This window comes from Helianthus annuus, chromosome 7, assembly GCF_002127325.2.
Source record: "Helianthus annuus cultivar XRQ/B chromosome 7, HanXRQr2.0-SUNRISE, whole genome shotgun sequence".
Lineage (NCBI taxonomy): Eukaryota > Viridiplantae > Streptophyta > Magnoliopsida > Asterales > Asteraceae > Helianthus > Helianthus annuus.
Window position 1 is genome coordinate 103,862,989 of NC_035439.2, and position 12,316 is coordinate 103,875,304.

A 12,316-nucleotide genomic window follows, 5' to 3' on the forward strand; every position below is an offset into this window, starting at 1 on the left:
CACCTTCGTGCGTTGTTACTACTCGATACACTCGTTACGCCTAGCACTAGAGATTCGGATCATAATGTAACTATATCAGATATATCGCTAAATCGAAGTGTAATCGAATAATTACGCATATTCTATTGCTATTACAAATCTATTTTCATAAATCATAACACTCACAATGATGTTGAGTGAGGGCTTAATCTACCCTCCTCGATAACCGTGAGGCGTCAAAACGTAAACAAACAACGCTAACAAAGACTATCGGGAGAGTACCATGTCTCCAGCCATCATGACGATGACGGAAATATGGGCAAGTAGTACCCCGATAATCATTGTGGCACATCACGTCGAAGAACGCACTCGAAGGCACACGTAACTCTATCATCGCACCGAATATTGGATATATAGATGCGTATATGCGACCCTTTCGTGATTAATTATAATAAATAAGTCAATAACAATATAAATATATGAAAGCGTGGCCCAAACTAACGCAACGCACCAAAAACGAGGATCGAAATGCTTCCGTACGGACGGGCCAGCCAAACGGGTGGGCCAGTCGATCGAACGGACCAGCCGAACGGCTGGCCGCCTGATGGAACGGGTCAGCCGATCGGCTGGGCCGGCCGATCGGATAGGCCAGCCATTCGGCGGGGCCACCCGATCGAACGGGCCACCCGATCGGCTGGGCCGCCCGTTCGAACGGACCACCCGATCGGCTGGGCCGCCCAGGCCAGCCGATCGGTTGGGCCGGCCGATCGAGCGGGCCAACCGATCCAGCCCACTTTTTTTCTCCTCTTCCCTCCTTCCTTGCCTATAAATACCCCTCATTCACCCCCAAACACTTGTTGTTACTGCTGCTGCTCGACCAAGACGTTCCAGCCCCTTAATCTCTCGATTTCTCGCGATTCTTGTAAGTTTTCAACTCAAATCTTGTACTTCCTTGATCTATATGCATTCTTTCATCTTTCTACCCTTCGATTTTCGACTTTTAACCGTGAAACCAACGGAATTGGAGTGTTCTAGGGTGATGTCACCATGGAGTTCTTCAAGAGTGATGTCATCCCATGAAGAACAACTCAGATCCGAATGGGTTCCATACGATTTTACATAAGTCTCATCTAAATCTATGTTTTCCAATCAAGAAGTTATGGATTTGAGATGTTCTAGAGTGATGTCATCATGAAGTTCTTATAAACTTCAAGTGTTTGCCTCATTCCACCAAGAACAACTCAGATCTAAGAAATTCCGCAAGAATAATCAAGGTTTTCACATCAGATCTATACTTAAAAACGGTAGAACCAGAGCTTATACCGACCTTCTACTCATTCTTAGTGTCGTGTTGGTCAAAGATCTGATTCTTAACGATGAGACGACCAATTTCGGGTTAAACACGGAAAAACTGCCAAGAACGGTCGGTTCTGATGGAATGGAGTGATTCCCGGCCGTTAGAACAAGTCGGAATTGATGGGATTTCGAGCGGCCCAGTCGATCGAGCGGCCCATCCGACCGAGCGGTCCAGCCGATCGGCCAGGCTAGCCGATCGGACAGGCTAGCCGATCGGGCAGCCCACTCGATCGAGCTGACCAACCGATCGAACAGCCTATCCGAATGGGCCAACCTTCGGTCTAACTTCGTATATTCCGATACCATTTAACGCGTAATCCAATACTTATGTAATCAGTCTGAAATCAGGGCATTCCCAGGCATCATCCCGTCAATCCAACCAAATATGCACTGTGAGTATACTTGACCCCTTTTTATCGAATTTTGGGTGTAACATACTGTCACACCCCGATTTCCACGTGTCTCACCGGTGGGCCCGGTGGGGGATTATCGTGACGTAGTTGGCAACAATATAGTCAAACCACACAATATATGAATGCACAGCGGAAGCATAAAGATAAATATATTTCAACATTAACTGTAATATCAAGGTATCACCATTGTTGAAATAAAATCCACAGGGGATCAATAATAATAACGAAAGTATTGTTCAACAGACTTCAGGCATCCTAAGCTTGCGAGACTTCTAATGATGCTAAGGAGAAATCCCAGCCAATTACGCATAGTACCTACATTTAGTCTTTTTGGCAAAATACGTCAGTTTACACTGGTAAATACATTCAACTGACACTTTTGTAAAATGTTTAATAAAATTGGTTTAAATGCACAAGGCACAAACTCTTTATAACTTGGGATAATTTATAATTAAATCTTGTAAAGAATTACATGTTTTCTATGCGTTCGGTCGCCCGGGTCGTGCCGGGTTAAAGGTCAATAGACACGCCACAAGGCATAAAGCCGTGGCGGGAAAACCAACGGTTATACCTTTAATTAATATAGACACAATGCTGGGTGTACGCCTACACCTGGGTGTCGAGGTAGTGGCCATTTCGTAAAATGATGCCAAGGATATCCGGGACATGGTCATTAAGCTCCCAAAGGCGTAAAGCCAACAAAACAAGTTTTTAAACGAGTCACATTGATAATAACCAACTACTAATGAGTTGGGGTCAATTACCCGACCAAGCGGTATTTTAAATACCGTAACCCAAGCCCGTATAACGGAAAATAAGTTAAAAGTATTTACCTTTGCAAGTATAATTCCTTAATGGAAATAAACTGCAGATAGCTTTTACTGGTCCCCTAATCTGGAACGAAGGTTTAAATTAACCTATTAGAATCCTAACGGGTCCTTAATTTAGCCGTAGCTTAGACCGGTCAGTTTCGAAGGATAGTTACGGTTTAATCGCGTGAAAGGCGAAAACCGCGAATGGAGTGTGATTTTGACCCAACAAGTTTGAAGACTTGTTTTATATGGGTATAATAATCATACTCTGGATTTTGGGGTCAAAACAATATGGTTTGACCCGTTTCGGCTAATTTATGTAAACTAATTACATAAGCCGAACCGTGCGCGCAAAAGGCGCAAGGGGTAACCGTAAGAGTCCTACACTGGTTTCCTAAGTCAATATGCTTTAAAGAGGTTGTGGTATCAATAGGATACCTTCCATAATGCCTGTAACGAGTTTAAGTTCATAATATGCCCCGTAGGGGTATTTCGGTCTTTTTAAAGATTATAAAAGAGGTTTCTGAGTTCTACAGAAAATCTGAGTTTCCCGAACAGTTTATAAAGTCTAAAATTCTTTATTTATTATTTAAAATCAGTAGCAACTACAATCGGGTCAAAAGACCATGTAGAACTCAAGTTACGGCCGAAAAGGGTATATTCGGTATTTACCGAACCGTTGCCATAACCGCAGGTTATGAGCAGGTTAAAAATAATTAAAAATCTTTAAAAATCCCAAAATATTATTTTACATCAGTGAGTAAAAGGTGTGGTGTCGAAATCTGGGTTTAGATAGGCGTTATGCTAATTGCGCTATTAAATTACTAAAGTTACTGTAATTTGCGCTATTTAGCATTACTCCTATTATGGACCTCAGATTGACGTGAAATTTTAGGGACATGCTTAGAAATCAGTAACTAAGGTTATGGCTCTTTCACATGTCCGAGATTCTCGTTTTAAATTAAAAAGGGCGTTACGGTCAACTTTTAAGCATTTAACGGAAATGTGTAAAAGACTCGGACAAACAACGAACCGGTCACAGAGGGTTATACCATCATGTAACCTGGTCCTAAGAGAGTCGTAAGGCATATCTAAATCAAACTTTAACGGGTCAGAACTGAAGTCAAAGCAAAAGTCAAAGCTTTTGCGACTTTCGGCTCCGAACCGGGTCAAAACAGTAAATGGTCGGATCAAACAAGCTTAGACTAGTTAATATACTTATTATCATGTTTTATGAGTGTTTAAACAGGTTACATATCATCTACATTACAGATTATGCAAGAAATCGCAAAATAGCATTTCTGTTGACTTTTTCTAAGCACTTTTGACTCGACATTTGGACTAGTTAGAGTGGGAATCAGAGGATGCCCTTTTAGGGGTTTAAAGCCCACATGATTACCAACATATAACCATCTTTGATTCGACAAACCACTGGACCATTTGTGATTTATCGCAAAGTCAATCGTTAATTACGACGGATTGACTTTTAAGCTAAACTAAGCAAAAACTAAGCCATAAAAGGGTGGACACACTTACAGAAGCTTGGTGCACGACTTAGGATGTTAGAAGAGTGCTTGAGAGCTCTAGAGATGACCAAGAGAGCAGGTTTTGAGGTGTGTTTCAATTATGCACAAGGTATAGCCTTTTATAGTGAAAAATTGGCATAGGATCATTACAACTCAACCTACAAGGGATCATGGATGTTCAGCAGGTGGCCCTGGGTGCTAGGGGGCATGTAGAGGGCGCCCATGCTTCATTAATTGCTCAAATGATCGTTCACAAGCTCAAACAACAAGTCTGTCCAAAGTTTCTGCATCTGGGGTCCTTACGCGGCCCGCATTAGGATTCAGGCTACATGCACGCGGGCCGCCTGAATCTTCATGTCAGGAAACGTATCCACAGGTGGCTCGCGGCCCGCATTAACTTGCTTGTTTCACTCAGGCAGGCCGCCTGAGGCCTGAATTTCAAGATTTTCAAAACTTTTGTAATGATTAACTTGACCTTTCGGTTTCGAAGGGGTAACTTTGCGATTTGGCCCTCGATTATTTACCGTTAAGGGCCTCGTGACTTTTACCTGCAATGTTAAGTCCCCGGTTAGTTTAATTACTATACGAAAAGTCTTATCTTTTATTGTTGACGCTTTTAACCCCTCGCATACGAATTTGATCATAACTTTCTCGTTTTAAAACGGAACTCCGCGAAATTTATATTACATATTCTAGTGAGCGTATTTTACTGTTACAAAGCCTCGGGTTCGTCAAAGGGTCACTCAGAGGTATAAATTAAACATGTTGACACAGTTACCCCCTGTAGCTTGTAATCTCTCACTTTCTCCCGCGTTTCGCTCCGTACGATCCATGATTTATTCGTTTGAAGGTACGAGCATTATTTAGGGTTACTATACAGTATGTTTACCCTTCGTTGATATTTACAACCCTCGAATTTACATACTTTCAAGGTTTGTCAACTTTAGTCCTTTATTTAATATTTAATGCCACGTGTGAACTCATGACACGTGTTAACACATTATTGGACACAAAATTTCGAGGTGTTACATCCTCACCCCCTTAAAATAAATCTCGACCCGAGATTTACTGAAATAAATAAGGGTATTTTTCCTTCATCGTGGCTTCAACCTCCCACGTGAATTCGGGACCTCTACGGGCATCCCATTTGACCTTAACAATAGGTACATGCTTCCTTCGAAGCTTCTTTACCTGTCGATCTTCAATCGACAAAGGTTTTTCCACAAATTTTAAGCTCTCATCTATATGCACATCTGTGTGTGGTATCACCAGTGATTCATCAGCGAAGCACTTCTTTAGATTGCAGATGTGGAACACATTGTGAATTCCATTGAGCTCCTCCGGTAAGTTTAACTTATAGGCAACTGACCCGACACGTTCGATAATCTCGAAAGGTCCTATGTATCTCGGGCTTCGTTTGCCTTTCTTACCGAAACGCATCACCCCCTTCCAGGGTGATACTTTAAGTACTTTTTTACCTACTTCGAAGTGAAAATCTTTACGCTTTGGATCCGCGTAACTCTTTTGCCTATCTCGGGCAGCTTTGAGACGGCCTCGAATCTGGACAATCTTGTCCGTCGTCTCGAAGACTATCTCTGGTCCTGATAATTGGACATCTCCAACTTCCGCCCAACAAACAGGCGATCTACACTTTCTACCGTATAATGCCTCGAAAGGCGCAGCCTTAATGCTGGTATGGTAGCTATTGTTGTAGGAGAATTCGATTAGTGGTAGGTTCTTATCCCAACTACCACCCAAATCGATAGCACATGCACGTAGCATGTCTTCCAACGTTTGAATAGTACGCTCACTCTGACCGTCTGTCTGAGGATGGTAAGCCGTACTAAAATTCAAACGTGTGCCCAAAGATTGCTGGAAACTTTTCCAGAAATGAGACGTGTATCTAGTATCTCTGTCAGAGATAATAGACACAGGTATGCCATGTAAGGCTACAATCTTATCAACGTATAACTGGGCTAACATGTCGGAGCTATAAGTCTCCTTGATGGGTAAGAAATGAGCTGACTTAGTCAGTCTATCGACTATAACCCATATTGTGTCATTTCCTTTCCTTGTCTTGGGTAACTTGGTAATAAAATCCATAGTTACACATTCCCACTTCCATTCAGGAAGTTCAGGCTGTTGTAGCAAGCCTGACGGCTTTTGATGCTCAGCTTTGACTTGCGCACAAGTCAAGCATTTGGCTACATAAGCGGCTACAGACTTTTTCAAGCCTATCCACCAATAATTTGCCTTTAGATCCTGATACATCTTATCAGCTCCCGGGTGAACAGAATATTTGGAACTATGGGCTTCCTGGAGGATAACATCTCGTAGTCCTCCATAAATTGGAACCCATATTCGTCCATTTAATCGTAAGATTCCGTCCTTGCTAAGAGTTAACTGCTCCTCAGTTACTCCCAGCTTCTCTTTAGGATAGTTAGCTTCCAACACAGCTTCTTGCTGTGCAGCTAACAACCTTTCAATCAAATTATTCTTCACTTCAATGCTCTTGGCATTGATTCGGATGGGTTTTACCCTTTCCTTTCTACTCAGGGCATTAGCGACTACATTCGCGTTGCCGGGATGATATCTGATTTCACAATCATAATCATTTAAAGTCTCCATCCAACGGCGTTGCCTCATGTTTAGCTCCTTCTGATTAAACAGATGTTGAAGGCTCTTATGATCCGAGTAGATTACAGACTTGATACCATACAGATAATGCCTCCACAGTTTTAGTGCGAACACAACGGCACCCAGCTCCAAGTCATGGGTGGTGTAATTCTTTTCGTGCACCTTTAACTGTCTCGAAGCATAGGCAATAACTTTGCCTTTCTGCATGAGCACACATCCCATGCCAGTGTGTGATGCATCGCAGTAAACTGCAAACTCTTTGGTACCTTCAGGTAATGTCAGCACAGGAGCGTTGCTCAGCTTTTGCTTCAGAATATCAAAGGACTCTTGCTGCTTAGGGCCCCAAACAAATTTTGTCTTCTTCTTGGTCAAGGAAGTTAAGGGCGCAGCAATCCTTGAAAAATTTTCAATGAATCGCCTGTAGTATCCTGCTAACCCCAGGAAACTACGAATCTCTGTAGGCGTCTTTGGCTCTTGCCAATTCATTACGGCTTCTACTTTAGCGGGATCCACCTGGATACCATGCTCGCTGACAACGTATCCTAAGAATTGGACTTCTCGAAGCCAAAATTCGCACTTAGAGAATTTGGCATAGAGTTTCTCATGATGTAGAAGTTTGAGAATACAGCAAAGGTGTTTCTCATGGTCAGCTTGGTTCTTCGAGTAGATAAGAATGTCGTCGATGAAAACGATGACGAATTTGTCCAAGTACGGCTTGCAGACGCGATTCATGAGATCCATGAACGCAGCGGGTGCATTAGTGAGCCCAAAAGGCATCACTAGGAACTCATAGTGACCATAACGAGTTCTAAATGCGGTTTTATGTACGTCTTCATCTGTGACTTTCAGTTGATGGTAGCCTGACCTCAAGTCAATCTTTGAGAAATAACTTGCCCCTTGTAACTGATCGAACAAATCCTCGATCCTCGGCAAGGGATATCTATTCTTTATCGTGACCTTATTAAGCTCGCGATAATCGATGCACAGACGCATCGATCCGTCCTTCTTCTTAACAAACAGGACAGGTGCTCCCTAGGGAGACGAACTAGGTTTGATGAAACCTTTAGCTAGCAGTTCATCCAGCTGGGTCCTCAACTCCTTCATTTCAGTTGGTGCTAGCCTGTAAGGTGCTCTAGTAATAGGTGCTGCTCCAGGGATGATGTCAATCCTGAATTCCACTTGCCTATCCGGTGGCAAACCAGGTAGATCTTCAGGGAAAACTTCTGGATATTCCGAAATGACGGGAATGTCTTCTATCTTCGGTTTAGGCTCTTCAATAATCACCTGTGCCATGTAGATGACACAACCTTTCTTTAGACATTTTGAAGCCTTGAGCATAGTCACTTGCTCAGGCAATCCGTACTGGGTATCTCCCCGAATGGTAAGCGATTCACCAGACGGAGTCTTTATCACCACTTGCTTTCTGTTGCAGACGATTTGGGCCTGGTTGTGAGATAAACAGTCCATACCCAATACTAGGTCAAAACCGGCCAATTTAAAGGGAAGCAGAGATAGAGGAAAAGAGTGGTTCTTAATGGATATCACACATCCATCTAACACAGTGGAGACGGTTTCTATGGTGCCATCTGCTAGCTCTACCTCATAATTCACATTTAAGGTTTTGACACGCATATTCAGCAATTTGCAAAATTTATGATCTACGAAAGACTTATCAGCGACCGAATCAAAAAGTACTCTTGCAAAGATATCATTTACGAGAAAAGTACATGTGATCACGTTATCATCTAGCATTGCTTCTTTCGCCTCCATCCTGAAGACTCTTGCATTGGTCTTCTTGGCTTCTTCAGGCTTCTTGGCATATTTAGGGCAGTTGCTTTTAATGTGCCCTTTCTCGTTGCAGTCGTAGCAGGTTGCATCCTTTATCTGTTTGCAATCCACGGTCTTGTGGTCCTTGGACTTGCATAACCTGCAAGCATACGACTTCGACTGAGTCTGCGAGTTTGATTCGAGTCTACACTTTCCAAAGTGATGTCTCTTGAAATTTTTACACTTGGGCTTCTCACCAGACTGTTGCCCATCCTTCCTTGACTCAGACCCTCTCTTGTTGTCACCGTTTCCACGATGCTTCTTGCCCGACCTTCGTGAAGTATCATCTTCACGCTTTCTCTTCTCAGCCTCTCTGTTCCTTAGCGATCTTTGTCGGACCGCATCAAGAGTAAGGGACAAAGATATGTCGGCTACAGATCTAAAGGTCGCTGGTCGAGAGGCCTTCACGCTTGCCTTTATTTCGGGGGCTAACCCACCGATAAAAAGAGCTATTCTCTTCGGTTCCGGGGTTACCAGATACGGAACCAACCGGGACATCGTGTTGAAGCTCGTGAGGTAAGCTTGACAGTCAAGGTTCGTCATAACCAACGATAGAAAGTCGGCCTCGATCTTTTCAACATCATGTTGAGGGCAGTAATTCTCCTTGATGAGAGAAATGAATTCCTCCCATGTCATGCTGTATAGAACAGCCTTTCTCGAGGCCTGAACCAACGACCTCCACCAAGCCAGGGCCTCGCCCTTGAATGATTGTGACACAAACTTTACCACATCTTTCTTTGCGCACCCACTGATGTCCACCACGGTGTCCATCTCGTCTAGCCACGTCATACAATCAACTGCGCCCTTCTCCCCGGTGAAATCTCGGGGTTTACAAGATACAAAATACTTGTAGGTGTAGCCCCTGGCGCGAGATGCATCAGTATATACTCTTTCTGGACGGACACTGTTTTCATTGGATGAGTGATTATCATCGTCCTTTTTAGGCTTGGACGGAGGTTTGCTGTGAGATTTTGAGTGGGTTTTCGGCTTTGAGTGTGGTTTGGATATGGTTCTGCTCCGGGATTCAGTATACTCCTCGTATTGTCGATCCAGGGCTGCCTTAACAGCGTTGTCGACAAGAGCTTTTAATTCTGCGCCCGTCAAATGAACCTGGGCGTTATCGTATTCGTCTTCTTTCGAATGACTATTCTCCCCACTAGGATCAGCCATGGTAACTTGAATCTGTTACAGAAGATAACGAAAAATTTTATTTAGGAGTTTATTATGGAATTGTCTTTTATGGCAATTCATTAACCATGGTAAACAGAGACCATGTCTGGTTAATTTGTTTCTCACTTTTATTTAGGATTTGAACATAACTTATCCTAATTACAAACAATATTGCTAGTGGCATAAAAGCCTAGTCACGAGGACGTTTTTATAATATTAGCCGGGATTACAGAGAATCAAGGCATGAAGGTTTGAACCGTATTTCTTTTACCTTTTCTGACAGAGAGTCATAGACTACCACTGCCTTTTTGTCTTATATGACAATAATTATGGCCCGTAGGCTTTACATCACTAATGGATGTTTATAAGTTTGGCCCGTAGGCACCACATCACTAATGGATGTTTATAAGTTTGGCCCGTAGGCACCACATCACTAATGGATGTTTAAATAAGTTTGGCCCGTAGGCACTACATCACTAATGGATGTTTAAATAAGTTTGGCCCATAGGCACTACATCACTAATGGATGTTTAATAATTGATCATCTTCATTGATGATTTAACCCATGATTTATAAATCATTAATTTGGGTTTTGGAATCCTTAGAAGGATTCTTATACAAGAATGACGCGTGCGATTTTAACGAATCACATCTGCCATGGATGTTAACATGATTACAGAGGTTAACAGGAAATCTGAATCTTTTAATCAGGTCTTACCATCTTGGCCGGATCTTATAAAGACACATGGCTAGGTTTCACTCTTAAGACTCTTTATTTAGGCAGATTTAAATTTAAAAGGAATGATTTTTTGATTTATTTCATATATAACAATAATAAAAATGAAATTTATAACATAACGTTCCATAAACTTCAAATATGATTACACGCTGCCCTAAACGGGACTTTTTAAATAAATAAATACCTATGCAGAGGTTTATAGAAAAACAAGTCCACGCAGGGACCAATACAAGATAGATGCCCGTGTAGGGACTAAAAGATAAGTCCGCGTAGGGACTGAAATACGATAAATGTCCACGCAGGGACCAAATTGTAATAGTAATACAACAATACATAAGGAGACTAATGATCTCGTTTCTTCCTCCCTTTTAGTAGGTTTGCAAGGCCCTTGAGAAATCCACGATTACTCTTTCGTTCTTGTTCGAAGTCTCGTTCCACACGGTTTAAACGGTGGAGTATTTCTTCTTGCTCCGGTGGAGAAAAACGTGGCTGCTGCGACGGTTGCTGAACCGGAGGTCTAGGAGGTATTGGATACCCATGAGCTGAGTAATATGGTCTCCAAGAGGTTCCATGAAGCGCATTATAATTAGCCGCTACCACGTATGGGTCGGCATCATAGTTATAGTTGTAGTGCGTGTGAGTCGGCTGCTCAAACGGATTGTACGCCGTGGAAGCGTCGTACGCTGGTATCGGATTGTCATATCCGAAGGGTGGCGGAGGTGGTGCAACTGGTGCAGAATTCACCTCTGCAGGGTGACCAGAAGGTTCCCCTAATTGTGGTTCTTCTTCTGGTACTGACGGAAAGTGACTAGCACTCGAGTGGCGAGGGGTGCTTAAATGAAATTCCCCTCCTCGGGTAGACATCCGTGCGCCTGACCTTCTACGCCTTGGCGGATCTGGAATTACTGATTGAACCGGTGGCGGTGGTGGTGGCGTAACTGCCACGAACCGCGAATCCTCAGAAGGATCCTGTTGTTACTGATGATCGTGAGGCGAGAAATGATGTGAAGGTGTAAAGTACCAATTACATTGGTCAAACCTCGCCTGGCAACTGTCGGGACCTTGATAGGGTGTTCCATGAAAGGATGACCCATCAGAGATCTCAATTGGATGGTTGGGAGTACCCCGTGCAGGCTCGACGGGATCTGTATCCTCGTCCATATCCACTGCATTATCTTCAGAAAAGTGATCCTCTGGTCCTAGAGGGTTATACCCTATTGGCTCTTGGACATAATCCGCCGGGTTAAACTGTCCTACGAAGAAAGGTGAAGGATCGCCATAAGAACGGTGCGAAGCAGATCGCTGGAGAGGTATAATGGATGGTTGATGGTTATTGGGATTGTTTTCCGAATCTGGTCCAAACGAATGACAGTATGAGGGTATTGAGCTATGCGAGGTAGAATGTCTCGCAGGTTCAAAGAGGTTTCTTCTTCGTCTCTGTGGTTCCTCACTTCTTGTACTGGAAGGAGCTCGCATGTTCGAAGGACCGGCCTCGTGATCATTGTGAGTAATGATCGTCCCTTTGCCTCTTCCTCCTCTTCCTCGTCTGATTGCAGGTGGCATATTCCTGCTTTCAAAACTTTAAATAACAATAAACAATAAAAAGACAAACTGGAATAACAATTCGAATTTGTCCTATGTTCTTGTCTAGACTCAAGTATGTGCAATTGTGTAACTGAGATTAAACACAAAGGCTAGTGTTTAATTCACTCAGTGTTGGCTCTGATACCAACCTGTCACACCCCGATTTCCAGGTGTCTCACCGGTGGGCCCAGTGGGGGATTACCGTGACGTAGTTGGCAACAATATAGTCAAACCACACAATATATGAATGCACAGCGGAAGCATAAAGATAAA